Source organism: Cynoglossus semilaevis, chromosome 10 (genome assembly GCF_000523025.1).
Source record: "Cynoglossus semilaevis isolate Cse_v1.0 chromosome 10, Cse_v1.0, whole genome shotgun sequence".
NCBI lineage: Eukaryota > Metazoa > Chordata > Actinopteri > Pleuronectiformes > Cynoglossidae > Cynoglossus > Cynoglossus semilaevis.
In genome coordinates this window covers 10,931,518-10,937,862 of record NC_024316.1, presented here as the reverse complement: position 1 = coordinate 10,937,862, position 6,345 = coordinate 10,931,518, and the positions used below count along the sequence as shown (strand labels likewise).

Here is a 6,345-nt window from a genome sequence, read left to right as displayed (position 1 = left end):
AGCCACAAAAAAGTTCAAAGCGCAGACATGTTTTATTTCAATATTAAAAAATCCTGGGATCAAAACCCACATACAAACAGATTATCTATAATTACTTTCTTTCCACAGAGATGGGGGTGAACCAGAGGATGAGACACAGGCTGCTGAGTGAGTACTTTCCAGAGGACAGCAGCACCGATCGCATCACGGAAAATTCTGGCAAAGACAAAGAGGCTGATGGGAAAAAAGTAGGAACAAATCCGCTCGGGCGAAACGGCGAAAAGTGAGGTTAACGAAAGGTTGCTGACGGTGAAATCTCCCCCAAACACAAGCAGCTAGATGTAGCAGTGTTGCTCACACGGTGGAACGAGGTGGAGGTGGTTGTCTGACTGTGGTTGTGTGACAGTGCAGGTGGTCAGTCTGTGCGACGTCTGCTGCTAAAACACAAGTGTAGCTGTTCAGAAAATGTTTAAACAAGAAGAGAAGAAAACAAAAACATGAGGCGCTACATAATCAGGAACATTCATCATTAACACGATGTTCTGTGTGTTTTGTTTGGTTGATGAAACTGTTTCTTAAAGAGGACAATGTTTGTCTGTTCTTTGTCTGAGTGGGCGGGGCTTCTGATTTGTGTGTCCAGCTTTGATTGGCCTGCCCAGGTGCATCCTGGGCCTTAGGTAAGCCCAGCAAACATTCAACATGGCCTCCTCACCTTTCCTGTCAGCACCAGCTGTGTTTTCCAGAGAGATCAGGTAAGACACCTGTCTCTGATATTATGAATAAATCTTTAATCAACATTAGAAAATCTTTCATCAAATATGAGTTCAGTAAGAAGATCCTGCGCTGATAGTTCTCCCATCAGGAGTCTGGAAAAACCCTGGTTGTTTTGTGGCCTTGAATTGTCATGTTCAAAACAATGGTTGTCACGCTATGACAGGTTCAGAGTGACCTCCTCTTCTCTTGGACCTTCTACTTATGTTTTATGTGTTTTGTTCTGCTGTTATTTTGTGTGTGTCATGTTGTGTCAGGGGATGACATGAGAGTCTGTCATCAGCATGGTGGAGATTTTTTTTTCTTTTAACATGGATTTTATATGAGAAATGTTCTTCAACTATTCAAGAGATTTGTGTGTGTATTTTTTTATATTTTGGCATTTAGTTAGTTTGACTTAATATTTTTATAGTATTTACTATTTATTTGCAATCTATCTGCAACTCAAGTCTAGGCTGTGACACTCACAACTGTTTCTATTGTCTGGCATTTAATAGAAATAGCCTTGATGTTCATTTTCCAGTGTTTTTCTAGCTCGCCTCAGTGTGTTTCACAGAGAAAATTATATATTTCAATGCTTTTTGGTGTGACTTCTGTGGTGTTTCCAGTAACAGTAACTGTGTTGTGATTGGCTTTGGTCGTACAGTGAGCGTCCTGTTCAGGTGACACGAGCGCTCATGACTGCTAATGGTGATCTCACCGCTTCGCTTTTCCTAAAACCACACAAAGGACCTTAGATCGTGGTCACTAAAGATTGTCATTCTATAATTATATACATGAAAAGTGCTGCCGTTGACTCATGCGGTCGTGTATGAATGTGTTGTTTGGGGAAAACTAGGAGCATTTGATGTGGAAAAATGTGTCAGTGTTTGATGGTAATCTTGGTGTTTGAAAGGAAGGCGTGTTTAGTCACATCACTGCCATGTGACTCACAACAGTTTAATTGATTTATATAAAATTATTTTTTTTTCTTTTCAACTAACAAAAGTGGCTTTTGTTGATTTGATTGAACAGGATTTGTAGGATTTAAAGTCTGAGAGGGAGCAATGATCTCTCTCAACTGTGTTGAGAAGAAAATAAAAGATACCAATGAAAAAATGTTTTTATTCGAAGTTCAAAAGGAAAGTATTTGGCTTTAGGAAAGTTCCATAATACATGATCCTTAACGGTGTTGAAATATTCATTTTGTTTTGACAAGTTGTTTTTATGATGGCGTTTAGGGCCGTGTTGAAACAAATCTAAAATAAATTGATAAAGTTTTTTATGATAATACAAATTTAATGATTCTATTTTCATGACTTTTTATCACTTTTTTCCAGCTGCACCAACTCTTGTTGCCTGCAGTTTTCAAAGCTGCAGCAGGTGTGTGACTTTACAACTCACCAAGGAGTTTAACAGCAGCCTGAACGTCCACCTGCTGGGAGGAAACGGCCCAGAGAATGGCTGGAGATAAAAAAACAGCAGGGCAAGTTTCAAAATGAAACGGCAGTACAGGTGTAGAAGCTATCAACCGGGACAAAAATTATCATCAATTTAATAAATTATCTTCTTCATCTTTTATTATCTTTTCCTATTATGAACAGCAATGTCAAAAATGAAAAGAAAACAAAGGGAAAAGGTATCTCAGAAGGCTTCTTTAAAGATTGTTGTTTGTACAGTTTGTATTTTTATAGCTAACACAAAGCACTTGGTCATGTTTTCTTTGTCTGGTCTTGTCTGTCTTTAAACACAAATCCTTCTTCAAATCTGAATTTCCTTCAGTATAAATCCTAGGTCTTTGCCCTAATCCTGACGTCTTCACTTTACTGTAGTCAGCTGTTGTCACGAACACATTCACTGTCAACCACGTCTGTGTTTAAGGTAAAAAAATAAACTGCACAGTAAAGTCAGCTTTGATGTCATAGAGAGAGGACAGTGGGTCTGTATTCACCGACAGTGAGTTTCATGCTCTGTTTGTTTTCATTGTCCTTTCACTAGCACTGCTAACTCAAACCACACACTGTAGTTCAACTGGACTGTGGAGCTGGAGCTGTTGTTAATTATCTTAGTAAATAAGGGTCACATAAGAATTTATTTATTTTATCTCAGACAATTTTACTGCAGCAGGTGGTGATGAACGTCCTTTTAGCCTGTCAGTGTTGAGCTGTTTTGAGTTTAAGTTTGTTTGTTCACCAGTGAATTCCTTGTCCCTCTTTGTGGTGAATGTGTTATTTGGACTCAATGTTTAATAACATTTTGTGTTTTTGAATGAATCAACACAGCCACTGGTAGCCTGCTATGCTATGCTATACCTTTCCTGCTACTACTACCTATGTAAAAGGCATGAACATTTAAAACATGTCTATTTTGCTCAGTTTTGTTGCTTGTTCATTTTGGTAAAAAATAGAAACTTGCAGAAAAACTGCATTCCAACTGTATTATTTATTGATATAATGATTTAATTCCATTTTATTACTGTATTTTAATGTGAGCCAACATATTCTTAGAGCAGGGTATGAGTCAGACTAATACAGTAATTTGGTTTTCTGTAATATGATTTAATCCCACTGACGGGCTCTACATTTTCATGGGTGAGTGCATTCAAACAGGAATAAATGCTTGTGACTCTTGACTGTCTCTGCTGGGATCTGCTGGAAACCTGGTTAGCCTCTTCAGGGGATTCTTAATTTCCTCCTCCAACTTCTCTCTGACTTATTTCTTTTTTCTTTCCTCATCCTTTTATTGCATGGACTTGAGCAAGAGATTGTCACCGTGCTTTAAAGGTTTGAGGCCAATTCTGTAATCACATTTGGCACAAGTCTGCTGTCTTGAACAATGGTGACGACGATCCCCAGTAGCTCCTTCTATTCATCTCTGCTCGTCATCTTTTCTTCGCTCTTAATCTTTCATCTGATCTGTCTGGCTCTAGTCCTTTTCTCTCCAGGCCACTTATCATATTCTCCCTGCACACAGCTCTGCACCCTGCTATTCTCCAAAAGACCTACCCAGCTCTACCTCCGTCTCTATCTTCTCATACACCTTTCTGCTCTGCCCTAATCCCTCCATCGCCTTCTTACCCCAGGGACAATCCCTTTAAATCTCTCAATCCAGCTGCTCACTTTCCTCTGCTCCAGGTTCTCTTTAAGAGTTAGGTGAATTGTTGCTATCTTCTTTCACTATGCCTTCATTTGTACCACGTTCTTGTCTGTGTGTCAGGTTTTAGCCGAGTGTGGAGTTTTCTGTCTGTCAGACAGAACTCAAATGGCTCATGAGATTCAACACATGTACCAAAACCCACAAGACCAATTCATGATTGATGCATTTTAAATGTTCATTTCTCAAAACTGCTGTGACAAAAACTCACATCATGAATTAACATAAACTGATCCTGCATCACAGTGAAAGGTGAACCTGAAAACCAACTCTGTTGTAGACTTTAATCAAAACCCTTAATTGTTGTCAGGAGCCAATTAGAAGCAGGTTCACCTTGATGTGCTGTAATTATTCCTAACAAACTGTTTTATGCATTACCCCGTTTGGTAATGCATAAAACAGATACAGTAGTAATTTTCGGAATATTTTTTTTGATAAAATATTTTTCAACCATACAATTGGTTCAAACTTCCTAGTCTTTGCTTGACCGTGTCTCACTGCTGTGACTGGGGGAGGGGTGGTGGGTTGAGAGGGGAGTCAGGAGAAACACTACAGTCACCGTAAATTCTCACACACTTGTCTAAATAAATCCAGGAGTCTTTATAAGCAAACACAAACCCGTGTAAGCAAACATTGAAAGTCCATTATATTTTTTATCAGGATTTCTCTGTTATCCTATATCTTATACCCCTCCCTCTCACCCACCTCTCCTCTCCCTCCCCTCCCATCTTCCACGTATATGGACCTTTCATGAAGATAAAAAACAGGATAGAGAGAGAGAGACAATAAAAAGGACTGCTGATAATAGGAGCAGACAGAGGATGGTATGAGGTAGCCAAGGACAGAAGGGAGGGAGGACGTAGGAAAAGACAGAGGAGTGGATTAGATAAAGAGGAAGGTGGGACAGAGGAGGACAGAGGAGGACAGAAGGAGGACAGAGGAGGACAGAAGGAGGGGACACATGAGAAACAGGAGTGGATTATGTTGGAAAAGTCCGAATAAATAATGGGGGAAAAGCTGAATGTCACCTTTAGGTGTGTGAGAAATAAATTGTATTTTTTTTATTACCTTTTATTTATTACATGTGTCATTACAGCCCCTCCCTGTCTTTATATGTTTATGTGTGTGTGTGAGAGTGTGTGTGTGTGTGTGTGTCGTTTTGTTAGTGTGTGAGACAATTTAGATGAGTGTTTTCAAGGTTCTGAGATGTAGGGTTGTTGTGTCGCGCCACTAATCAGTATTAAAGTGTCCTTGAGTATCATTGGCACGCACACTCACACACACACACACACACACATACACACGCATACACACATACATACACACATGCGCAGATTTACTCCCGTTTGACTTGTGCCCATTTCCCACGGTGCACTTCTAGTGTATTTGGTCTGCGAGCGCCAGACTTATCTGTTCATCCTGTCATAATAACTCTTTGTATTTGGTATGCCTGGGCCAAGGTAGTCCTTGATACACACACACACACACACACACACACACACACACACACGTACAGGAAGTAGCGTTAGATACTGTACAGTACTACTAATCTTTGGATCAGTGCTTATGTTCACTTTGAGCCAGTGTGTTCAGCTACACCAACAGTGGGAGGACATCGGAGGACAGACGTGGGTGACAACAAACAAAAGGAGAGACAGAAAGTCATTGGCTGTCAAAGTTGAACGCGGTGATCTGAGTTATCTTGGCTTAAAAATGTGTTGTCGCATCTGTGGGTTTCAAAATTATAAATTTGATTCGCTACATTCTTCAGGCTAAAGGCTAGCATGTTCATCACTGACCTCTGGCAGCTAAAATCAAAGTGACACAAAATAAGTGCAATGTTTTAATACCACTGCCAAATACAGAATGAGAAGTTTTTTTTATCCCTGTCTTTGTCATTGGCCTCATGTGGAGTTTCCTATAATTTTGTGTGTATTGTAAATGTGACCAGTGCATCATATCATGGATGTATCCTGTAGTGCAGGCGTGGCCAACCCGCGGCTCGGGAGCCACATGTGGCTCTTACGTTCATGTCGAATTTTATGTTGTTTTTTTTGTTTTTGTTTTTGTTTTTTTTTTAGGCTGTGTGACACAAATGACTCTGGGGAAACCCATTTCACACAGATGAAGATGTACACAGGAAGTTTTAAAAGAGTGGACGAGTTTTCATATCATTTTTTGTTTTTATTTATTTTAAATTCAAATAGGAGACAGAGTTCAAACACCGTTCATACTGATACACTTCACAGAGTGTGACTGAGTATTGTTAAAGGTATCATGTAGATCATGGAGAGGATGTAGTAAAAGATGAAACAGGTGTTTTTGTCTGACTCCAGGATAATGGAAAAGCAGCAGCTGTGGTCGATTTCAGCCCACTGGTCATATGACATCAGAAGGCAGTGCAGGTGAGTTGGAATGAGTGGATGGATGGAAAAAAGGAATGGCAGAGAATATCCCTATTGT

At 39.8% G+C, this 6,345-nt stretch overlaps 1 protein-coding gene across 3 annotated transcripts in view; it reads left to right on the top strand.

The window, feature by feature from the left end:
* The first annotated feature begins 653 nt into the window (after positions 1 to 653).
* The window catches only part of sema3b (sema domain, immunoglobulin domain (Ig), short basic domain, secreted, (semaphorin) 3B), an 80,928-nt gene continuing 75,236 nt past the window's right edge, over positions 654 to 6,345 (top strand). The window contains exon 1 of one of the 3 annotated variants that reach the window (XM_025059718.1): positions 654 to 731. The gene's annotated coding sequence lies outside the window, so the exon portion shown is untranslated. Of the gene's footprint in view, positions 732 to 5,497; positions 6,288 to 6,345 lie in introns of those variants that run through there. The other 2 variants (XM_025059716.1, XM_025059717.1) reach the window with 2 other exon arrangements.